The sequence below is a fragment of the Pan paniscus genome, chromosome 1 (genome assembly GCF_029289425.2).
Source record: "Pan paniscus chromosome 1, NHGRI_mPanPan1-v2.0_pri, whole genome shotgun sequence".
NCBI classification, from domain to species: domain Eukaryota; kingdom Metazoa; phylum Chordata; class Mammalia; order Primates; family Hominidae; genus Pan; species Pan paniscus.
The window spans coordinates 58,617,674-58,628,834 of NC_073249.2; the positions used below are offsets into that span (position 1 = coordinate 58,617,674).

The 11,161-nt window shown below is 32.2% G+C and overlaps 1 pseudogene; it reads left to right on the plus strand.

Annotated features, from left to right (window-relative positions):
• The first annotated feature begins 3,119 nt into the window (after nucleotides 1-3,119).
• LOC100972178 (heterogeneous nuclear ribonucleoprotein A1-like) lies at nucleotides 3,120-4,153 on the plus strand (annotated as a pseudogene).
• The last annotated feature ends 7,008 nt before the right edge of the window (nucleotides 4,154-11,161 follow it).

The window sequence follows — 11,161 nt, forward strand, 5'->3', positions numbered from 1 at the left end:
TCCAGGTCATAAGTAGATAGGAGACAAAAGATTGCAGTTTTTTGAGTCCCTGATCAGCCTTCCACTGAACACTGGCTCAGTGAATCCGCATTTTTACATAAACAATAGGGTGGAAGAAGCAATCAAATATGCTTTTGTTTCAGGTGAGCCTCAGAGGAAGACTTTGAGTTCTGTCTGTCCTTTGTCCACAAGGAATTTCCTTGCGGGCAAATTGTGAGGGTGGTATGTAACTTTTCATCTTTGTAGCCATCTTATTTAGGAATAAAATGGGAGGCATGTTTTTCTGTCATAATTCCCGACTTGGCTTTTCTCTTGGCTTAGTGATTGTGAGCTTCCGAGATTTATTTTCCTTTCACGGTATATACATTTACTTATACTTTGCTTTTCAAATCTTTTAGGAATTCTCGTCATTTAAAATATTCCCTAGATATAATATTTACCAGATGCAAAATTTTAGATGAAATGCTCACTTTTCATAAATGAACTGTTTCTTTGGAGAATGTTGGAAATTTACATTTATTAATTTGACACACGTTAAAAACAAAACGTGGTTTGCTGTTAATTAAAGTCTTGAAAAATTTGGTCTCAATGAGAGTTTATTATTATCCAATGAAAATAATTTGCTTATCCCAGCCCAAATTCTACACTATCTTTCAAATGTATTCTGATAATTTCCTTTAATATAAGTTATATAAAGTTAGTTTCAGTAATTTTTAAGCTTTTTTTTTTTTTTTTACCCTGAAGGAGATCTTAAATTTGTGGGCTATAGAAAGGATATATGTAATAACCCCTCAGTCATTTTAAGCTATGCATAATATAAATTAAACCAATAATTATGTATTGAATACATTAACTGGCAATTTTTTCCTAAGCTATTACATTTTCAAATATGATGTAATATGTTCTCTAAAAGTTATGTATATTTTTGGGTGGTTTGTTGCTGTGATCTTCAACATTAACACTTCCTTGACATAGTTATTTTCCTAGTCACTTCTAACTCACTTTCTGCTTGGAAACTCTGTCAAAACATCTTTCTAAAATGCTTCACATCCCCCTTTACCTTTTGCTGATGGGTGACCTTCTCTCCTAAGTTACAGAAAAAGTAAATGCCTCCTAGCACCTATAACTTCAGTCCACTAACCTATAGCTGCAGAGATCTTCCTGAATGGAAAAATTCATCATGTTAGGACCTTTCAGTTATGTCGCATTGTGTTTATAGAAAGCTTTTTTGCATGTGCTATAGATTGTGCTATGGATGGGATTATGAAATACTTCTTCAAACTACCTTCTTCCTTTCTCAATTGTATTACAAAGACTGCATCATTAAACATTAAGAATCCTACCTCCCTTGCAGCTATATATCAATATAATATTGGCCATGCAAATTATTGGGGAAGAATAAGACTTTTTTCTTCCCAAATAATGATATAGATACTTAGGTAGAGGAGGTTGTTCTCAGCATAACTCCTAATGATACAAGGCAAAGTATAATATTTATAACATTAATACATAGTAGACACAAAGGATTAAAATTTCGCTAGTATTCTGTTAATGTATGTATATGCCATATCTCCCTACTATTAGAAAAATCATAGAAGGTAGAATTATTATTTCAGTTTTATACATCCAAAAACATATATTTGAAAAGAAGTTTAGTGCCTGGCCCAAGCGCACATATCTAATAAGTAACAAACTTGGACACATACTAAGAACAATATGAGCCCCAAATCCATATATTTGGATACTATCAAGCTTCACTATGCTTTACAAGACCCTTTATTAATAGCCCACTTCTAACCTACTCGGTTTTCATCTCACTGCTGTTTCTATTACTTTTCTATTTTAAGGTAATACGGCAAATCTCTCTATCACTTTAAGACACTTTACTCTTTGTTTTATTTGGGCTTTGGCTGATAATCTCTGTTCTTCCTCACGTCTTTCATTTCTATCTTGTGAATGTCCTGCTAAGTTTCAAATGGCCTTACCACTTAGTTTGCTTAGTTTTCATTATTTTGTACTCTCACATACTCTAGTTCTTCTTTTTATCATAGTGTTTATTGTTAAAAATGTATTTTATGTCAAAGCATAAGAGGCTATCTCTTGACACCCAATGTGTGCTCTGTCTCATGTGTATGTTTCTATAAAAACGTCTAGCCCACATGAGCAGAGGATGATAGGCTGGCTCAAAGGAATGAAAAGTGAGCCTGTAGACTTGGGATTTAATCTCCAACTAAGATAGTAACAATGTTTCAGTTTATTTTTTATGCAGAAATTAAATATATTGCACAAAAACTCTATTTACTTTCCAAAATGATGCATTGATGGCACTATTTAATTGAAACATAATAATAAAAGAACTAGTCTAACATTCATGATTATCACACTGCATGAGAGATAAAATATATTTTAATATACTGATATTCAAAGCAAGCAAATGGGATGAATCATGAGTGAGTGTCTTTCTCAAAAACATTATACAGACACGTATGTATGTATTGTGCATGTGTGTATTTGTTTGTGTATATAGCATTATACGTAACAGTTTTGCAAAACTTGAACTACATAAAATGTTAAATGAATTTTTAATATTTATATGTTTCAGAACGATTGACAATACAAAAAATGTGTTATGATCCCTCACAGAACCAAACAGAAAGTCTAAATAAAATGGATTGATGGCAACTTTAAAAAACTAAACTTTGTTTTTAAATTAAAAAGTTCAATTACAGATTTCTTATACATTTTCATTTAAACATCAATTAACATAAAATAAATTTGTGTTATATTCCCCAGGGACTCAAAGTTAAATTGGATTTTACTATCCAAATAAGTAAACGAAATTGGTAAAAGTAAAAATTAATAAAGTTTTTGACTTGCAGAAATTGATTTATATATTAAGCAAAAGATTAAAAATTAAGTGGGTCATAGAAAAGTGTTTTTATGCAAAGGGATAGAATATTCTGACAGATGTTAAAATTATGCTAATAGTAAAATCATGTTTTTAGTTGGCTTAAAATACTTTACATTTTTAAGAAGTTTAACAATTTTACAAAATCACACTTTCTGCCTGTGGATGGCACCCAGGAAGCATTGTCAAAGTGTCTCTTCTTCCTGCTGTCATGTCTAAGTCAGAGTTTCATAAAGAGCCTGAACAGCTGAGAAAGCTCTTCATTGGAGGGTTGAGCTTTGAAACAACCGATGAGTGTCTGAGGAGCCATTTTGAGCAATGGAGAAAGCTCACAGACTGTGTGATAATGAGAGACCCAAACACCAAGAACTCCAGAGGCTTTGGGTTGTCACAAATGCCACTGTGGAGGAGGTGGATGCAGCCATGAATGCAAAGTCACACAAGGTGGATGAAAGAGTCGTGGAACCAAAAGGAGCTGACTCAAGAGAAGATTCTCAACGACCAGGTGCCCACTTAACTGTGAAAAATATATTTGTTGGTGGCATTAAAGAAGACACTGAAGAACATCATCTAAAAGATTATTAAGTGATTGAAATCATGACTGACAGAGGCCGTGGCAGGGAAACAGGCTTTGCCTTTGTAACCTTTGATGACCATGACTCCGTGAATAAGACTGTCATTCAGAAATACCATACTGTAAATGGCCACAACTGTGAAGTTAGGAAAGCCCTGTCAAAGCAAGAGATGGCTAGTGTTTCATCCAGCCAAAGAGGTTGAAGTGGTTCTGGAAACTTTGGTGGTGGTTGTGGAGGTGATTTTGGTGGGAATGACAACTTTGTTCATGGAGGAAACTTCAGTGGTAGTGGTGGCTTTGGTGGCAACTGTGTTGGTGGTGGATATGGTGGCAGTGAGGATGGCTACAATGGATATGGTAAAAATGGAAGCAATTTTGGACATGGTGGAAGCTACAGTGATTTTGACAATTACAACAATCAGTCTTCAAATTTTGGACCCATGAAAGGACGAAACTTTGGAGGCAGAAGCTCTGGCCCCTATGGTGGTGGAGACCAGTACGTTGCCAAACCACAAAACCAAGGTGGCTCTGGCGGTTTCAGTAGTGGCAGTAGCTATGGCTGTGGCAGAAGATTTTACTTAGAAAACAAAGCTTAGCAGGAGAGGAGAGCCAGAGAAGTGTCAGGGAAGCTGCAGGTTACAAAAGGTTTGTGAACTCAGCCAAGCACAGTGGTGGCAGGTCCAATGAAGACAGTTTTAGACAAATACTCCTGTGTATGGGCAAAAAACTCGAGGACTATATTTGTGACTAATTGTATAACAGGCTATTTTAGTTTCTGTTCTGTGGAAAATGTAAAACGTTCCAACAAAGGGTTTTAATGTAGATTTTTTTTGGCACCCATGCTGTTGATTGCTAAATGTAATAGTCTGATCATGATGCTGAATAAATGACTTTTAAAAAATATACCATGTAAAGTTAGTCTACTCCGAAGCCATTTTTGTAAATTTCCCCAAGAGTGTGAAGTTTGAATTCCTTCAAGGTGATGCCAGGTTCTATTTGGAATGTATATACCAATAGCTTGGGTGGAGAAGCCATTGTCTTCAGAAACCTTGGTGTAGTTGAACTGATAGTTACTGTTGTAACCTGAAGTTTGCCATTAAAAGGGATTACTCGAGCAAAATCATGGAATTATTGGTTATAAAAATCATTCTTGGCAAATCCTATGCAATATATCTAAATCAAATAATGGTACCAGATAAAATTATAGATGGGAATGAAGCTTGTGTATCATCCATTATCATGTGTAATCAATAAATGATTTAATTCTCTTGAAAATAAATAAATAATTTTACCAGTATCACAAATGTTACTTCATCTATAAAATGTTATTAGTGTTGAGAACTTCTATTTTATGAAAGTGAAAAGGTGGTTTGTTTATTTATTTATTTGTTTGTTGAGACAGGGTCTCTGTTGCCTATGCTGGAGTGCAGTGGCACCATCACAATTCACTGCAGCCTCAATTCCTGGGGATCAGGTGATCCTCCTGCTTCAGCCTCCCAAGTAGCTGCAATGCTAGGCATGTACCACCATGCCTGGCTAATGATTTTTTGGCAGAGACGGAGTTTTCCCATATTGCCCAGGCTCTTCTCAACCTCCTGAGCTGAAGTGATCCACCTGCCTCAGCCTCCCGAATTGCTGGGATTACAGGCATCAGCCACTGCATCGACCCAAAAGGTGATACATGATTTAGATGCACCCATGCTTTATGAAGACAATGCACAGCACACAGAGGCATTAGAAAGTTGTTTTAACATGTGGTTGATGTAATGATTCCTATACTTTAATATATCCTTAAAAATTATGGAAGTCATTATTTTCTGCCTATTATATAAGACTTGAAGTTTATTTGTATAAACACTGAAAATTGGCAGAGGCAAAAAGCTGAAAATTGAATAATAGCATATTGTTTTGAGTGTTATAAGCACTACTGTTAATTAATTATATATATAAACACACATATATGTATACATGTACCTACACAAAATATATAGACTTATGCACTTACAAAAATTGAGGTAATTCAAATAATAATAACTATATTCCAACATAAATATAATGGGACAAAACTTCATAAAGAACACCCACCATTTTTGATGAAGCTCTTCTATTCACCATCATGTTTTTCACTACCTATATTCTCATCAATTCTAATGATTACATCCAGTTTTCATTTAGCATCACTCTTGCATCATTGATCTTCTTTTGTTGAAGATGCATTTCTCTGTGTTCATATTTATAAAAGAGATAATAACCAGGGCCTAGTAAAACCCAAAACATCTCAGAGTGAATATTATATTAAACTTTCCGCATTCAAATTACAGTTTGGTTCCTTTTTCTTTGTTGGACCTAACTGATAAAACAAGAAAGCAGTAAGTCATGAATCCAAAAATTACACTAAGAATTTTGTTTCTATAGGACCTGTGACCCAATATATTCCTATTTTGTCTTCAAGAAACAGGAGGGAAAGCAAAATAAGATTATACAGAGTCACAGATCCTACAGAAACAAAAAAATATGGTCCATAAAATTACATGCTACTAAGAAGTTAAGACTGATGAGAACTAGGAAATGTCCATTAGAATTGTTTATTCTATATTGAATTCTATACAGAATTGTATATTTAAATGAATACTTATTAGTACACTCAGGAGAGCCATTTTATTGGAATCTTGAGAGTTGTTGAATTGGTGAAGATTGGAAAGTGACTGGGAAGTACAAAAATAGAAACACTCACTTAGATGTCTGTTAAGCAATCCAAGGCAAATTATTTTCTGTCATCCAGTAAGTTGCATTTTTACCCTGTTAATTATTTACTTTGTTGTACATAAGCTTTCTAGTTTGATATGGTTTTAGTTCTCTAAATTTGCTTTTGTTGCTTATTCATTTAGCAGCATACCCAAAAAATCATTGACAAGCCCAATACCATGAAGCTTTCCCCCTATGTTTTCTTCTAGGAGGTTTATTGTGCTAGAACTTATGTCTTGTGTTTAAATCTTTAATATAGTTTGAGTGGATTTCTGTGTATGGTGTAAGATAAGGGTCCAGTTTTATTTTTTTGCATGTGGATATTCAGTTTCCCCAACACTTAAGAGGAAATAAAGAAAAAATCCCATTTATAATGGCATTAAAAATAATGAAAAATACTTAGGAATACTTTAGGCAGTGAGGTAAAACACTTGTACACTGAGACTATAAATCACTGATGAAAAAAATTAAAAGAGACAATAAATGGAAAGAAAACTGAACTGATGTTCATGGATTGGAAGAATTAATATTGTTAAAATGTCTATACTACCCAAAAGCAAGCTACAGATATCAATGCAATCCAAATCTCAATGGAATTTTTTTTACAGAAATAGAAAAATCAATTCTAAAATTTATAGGGAACCACAAAAGACCCAGTATAGCCAAAGCCATTTTGAGAAAAAAAAACAAAAAAAAAAAAGCTGGAAGAATCACATTAACTAACTTCAAACTATATTACAAAGGTATAGGTATCAAAAAAGCACAGTACTGATGTAAAAATAGACACATAGACCAATGAGACAGAACAGAGAGGCCTGAAATAAACCCTTACATAGATGGCCAACTGCTTTTTGCCAAGAGTGCTAAAAATGCACAGTGGAGAAAGGACAGCCTCTTTATACAGGCTTCTGAAACCAAGTTTATTGAGAGAAACTCAAAGAACAGTGGCAGGTAGGCAGTTCTCTACTTGCTTGGTAACTTCTCAGCAAGATTACAAACGTGGTAGTGGCACATACCAGATTTCTGGAAAGGGATTGCTGTCCTTGAATTGTGGGTTTTTTAAGTTGTACGTCTGGAGAAACATCAGCCTCTCCCTGTCTCGCAAAAAACAAAAACAAAAACAAACTTTCTAAAAAGCTTACAGTTTGAGCATCCCAGAGGCTCACTATCTCAATTTGCCATCTCAGCTTCCATCGAGTATTGACATTAGTCTGAGACTCTTATCATAGATCTTTTAAAGATTCCAGTGTTACTCTGGGAGGCCAGCCTGGAGGAATTCAATTTAGAAAAAGTTTACCCTTTCTACTATTCATTAATAATGGGGAAAATAAAGTTAGGCAGGACAGATGGGAACACTGAGATCAAGGTAGAAGATCATGAAACAGGCTTAACTGCTGCTGGAACTGACTTAGAATAAAAATGAAAATTACATGAGGGAAAGCAATTAAAATATTACATGAAGTATCTCTATGTTCTCAAATATGCAATTATCTACTATTTATAAAAAACTTTTCAAATGATTTAATAAGTGTCACACATTTAATAATGAAAAGGAGCCAATAGCCAAGCAAGAAAATGACAATTGCCATATTGCAGGTATAAACAAGGCAAATTGAAAAGCTATTATTGGATAATATAAGTATGCCTGAACTTGTATGGATAGGTTTCATGTATGACATCATATCAGCTGAAACCTAAAAGGAGATGCCTCAGTCCTGTGAAAACTTTAGAAGCTATTATTTCCATGAATTTAAATAAACAATTTTTTTTACATAGAGTTGCTATTTTGCATGAGTTTTTGTTGGTGCAAATATCCTCTTAATTTCTTTTACATTGGTCCTGCTTTTTGAAAATTGTTATTAAAATAATCAATAGGTTATAATAGATACTTAAAGCAGATAAAATACATATATTCTAATTTATATAAATTTGATAAATGTATTTATCTAACAAAAAAGTGAATAATCTAATGGACTTGAATTTTCTAAGAGTGTAATTAATTTTTTATACTTAATTGGGAAAATTTAATTTTAAGCCTACTTCAGTAAGTATGTTACAACTAATTAAACCATCCTGTAAACATTATGGCATATTTGAATTTGAGAAAGTATAGTTATCAGCATAAATTCTGCCACATATCATAGATTGAGATGAAGATTTATGTACACGATACCTAATGAGAAGTTTAATCCCAAGGATTAGAATGTGGGACAGTGTGAATGAAACAGAAAAAGATGGAGAGCCAATTCCGGGATATTGTGGAGTTAGTCACTAATATGTGCAGCAGATTCTTTAATCATTTGAGACCATCTTAGTATACCTATAAAACTGATTTCAATTTTGTCCATCTGGAAGAGAAAGAGATATTTATCCACAAGTTCCTATTGGCTTATGAGGCTTTTATTGCCCTATACCTCCAGATAGAAGATGATATCAAAAGAGAAACCCCAGGGAGAAAAGTGAAAAGATGATTTTGACCTGAACTGAGAAAATGTCAGTTTCATCATCTTGAAGTTAGATGAAGTCTGCACAATCCTGATCACCACATTGGTGGCTAATGTAAGAAACAAATAAGGTCTATACATGGATTTAATGTGATGCATAAGCATGACAATACAGTAAAAATCAACTATATATAATTTATTATCTTGAGTGGTTCGATAAAAATTAAAAAGAAAAAATGCAATCACGCATCTTTTCTATAAGTTACACTTTGTCTCACATTTCTCCATTCATACTCAGCATAGTATTTTACATAAGAATGAAAAAGAATCCTCATAGACCTTCCTTTGTGATCTTCCAAATCTATGGTAATTAATCCAGAATAACTCCAGGTACTGTGCTAAGGAAACATTTAATTAATTAATTTATTCATTTATTTTATTTATTTTACAATTAACGAAGCCCCATAAATGGTGCATAATTCAGTAAACTTACTATTTATTAGCTTATATTAGCAAAAAATACAATACCTCATTAGCCAGAAATCTATCACATTTTGGAATAAAGATGGTCCTGGAAATTAGTGTGATTCAGATTTATAGAACTGAAAAATATGTTTAGAAAATATAAAAGAAGTATATACATTACCTCTATTTTGAACCTAAAAATAAATTAGTAGTCAATTAAAATTAATTAACATTTCTTTGCTTAAGTGTTGTTAACTACTGTTACATTGGTTGAATTATGTTTTAACAGTCGAGAAGAATTAAAATGAGCAGCAGGGGAAAGATAAGATTAAGGCTCAATTTATAAAAATTTTGAAAGTGTATAGCAATTTTGAAACAAAGTAAAAAATGGTAGAAAAAATATTTACACACACACAACTTACATTTAAAAATTGTGAAGAAAAATAAGATAAAGGTAAGAGAATTTAAATAGTATCATAATATTTACATAGAAAATTATAGAAATAGGTATTTGGCTAACAAAAAAACAAAGCAAAAGAAAACCATTTCCTGTTTTTGCTGGAAATTTTCATGAGAAAAAGCATTAATCTTCCAGTTTATAAAATAAACATTCAGCAACATTTTAAAACTTGAATTCATAACTGTAGAATAAATAAAACACATAGAGAAATTTGATGAACAAATCAGACTAATATTGCATCACTTTTAATGATCGTTTTACCATTATTTCTCCTGTTACTTATTTTATATAACCCATAGGTAGGTTTTTGTAAGTAATCTCAACTATTGTTTAGAATAATAAAGTATTTAAATTAAAAACATTGTGCCAGCAAAGAAAAAATGAAGTTTTTTATTCTTGATAGTGTCCAGAATAGCAGCATAATATTTATAATAATGTTTCTATAGTGTACTCAAAATGCTCTGTTTTAAAATTTAAGTATGCTTTTCTGATTAACACTTTTCTGAATGACTTAGCAGCAGTGAAAAGAATGTCTAACATAAATTTAGTGTAAGAAGTATAAAATAAGTCAGCAAAAAACTGTATAAAACAAATACTTGAAATTATATGAGTGCATGCAACCTAGAAATAAAATTATATATAGTCTTCACATAAAAAATAATTTGTTGAACTGGGATCTAATTTTATTTCTTTGTAAACTGAGTTAGAACATTAGAAGCCAGTTCTAGCTTCATAGTTTAAAAATTGCACCGGCAATATTATTTTAAAAAGTTTTCAAATCTGTGATAACCTTGCTTCATAACATGTGCTGGCCCATTATGATTAATGGAGATTGCTGTATACACAACAAATCAACAAAACAAAATAGAAACAAAGTCTTTTTTTTCTATTTAGTTTTTGTCTTTGGTTTTTTAAAAATGTTTTCTCCACCACCAATTGCTTTTCTATCTCCATTTTGTAAATGAGAAACCTAAGAATCAGAGAGATCAAGCATAAAGTAAGCATTATAATAATGCTTATATTTTAGCTACAATTAAACCCTCATACCTTTGAACTTTATAAGCTATTACATTTTTGTTATGAAAAGTTTCATTTATTTTACTCAGTCATTTCTACTGCTGTTGTTTCAGTAAATCATTTTTTGTCCATTCATATATTCAGTATTCAATGGAAACATTTACCTGTATAAATATTATGTTTTAATGGTAAAAGATATGAATTAATATGTTTGCTGTTTATTTTATTTTTCATATTCATACAGTTTGTTAAAAAAGTTATATGTGAAGATAATTTTAATTTTTTATTGATAAACATTTGAAGATTTTGCAACTATTAGGTATACTTGATTGAATGACAAACTAATGAAGATTCTAAACATACTCGTATAATACCCTTGTCTTCTCTTTTGCCTCGTTTTATTACCGTCTGTGTTGACTCCTATCCATTAGTAAAACACTCAGTGTATTTTGTGTACTAAATTATATTAATATATTAATAATAAGCGTTTATTATTAAAAATGCCTCTAAGTAGTTAGGAATTTTCAAATTATAAATCAAGCTTCACT